The following is a 783-nucleotide window of genomic DNA, read 5'->3' on the forward strand; positions in this document are numbered from 1 at the left end:
AGCCGTGTCCCCATCCCATAGCCGTGTCCCCATCCCATAGCCGTGTCCCCATCCCATTGTGCCCCCATCCCATTGAGTTCCCACCCCATTGCCATGTCCCCATCCCATAGCCATGTCCCCATCCCATTGTGCCCCCATCCCATTGAGTCCCCACCCCATTGCCATGTCCCCATCCCACAGCCTTGTCCCCATCCCACTGTGCCCCCATCCTATTGTGCCCCCATCCTATTGAGTCCCCATCCCGTTGTTTCCTCATCCCATTGAGTCTCCATTCCATTGTGCCCCCATCCCATTGTTTCCTCATCCCATTGTGCCCCCACCCCACTGCCATGTCCCCATCCACAGCCGTGTCCCCATCCCATTGTGCCCCCATCCCATTGCCCCCATCCCATTGTTTCCTCATCCCATTGTGCCCCCATCCCATTGTTTCCTCATCCCATTGTGTCCCCACCCCATTGCCATGTCCCCATCCCACAGCCTTGTCCCCATCCCATTGTTTCCCCATCCCATTGAGTCCCCATCCCATTGAGTCCCCATCCCATTGTGCCCCCATCCCATTGTTTCCCCATCCCATTGTGCCCCCATCCCACTGTGCCCCCATCCCATTATTTCCCCGTCCCATTGAGTCCCCATCCCACTGTGCCCCCATCCCATTATTTCCCCATCCCATTGTGCCCCCATCCCACTGTGCCCCCATCCCATTGCCCCCATCCCATTGTTTCCCCATCCCATTGTGCCCCCATCCCATTGTGTCCCCATCCCATTGCCCCCATCCCATTATTT

This window comes from Meleagris gallopavo, chromosome 4 (assembly GCF_000146605.3).
Source record: "Meleagris gallopavo isolate NT-WF06-2002-E0010 breed Aviagen turkey brand Nicholas breeding stock chromosome 4, Turkey_5.1, whole genome shotgun sequence".
Lineage (NCBI taxonomy): Eukaryota > Metazoa > Chordata > Aves > Galliformes > Phasianidae > Meleagris > Meleagris gallopavo.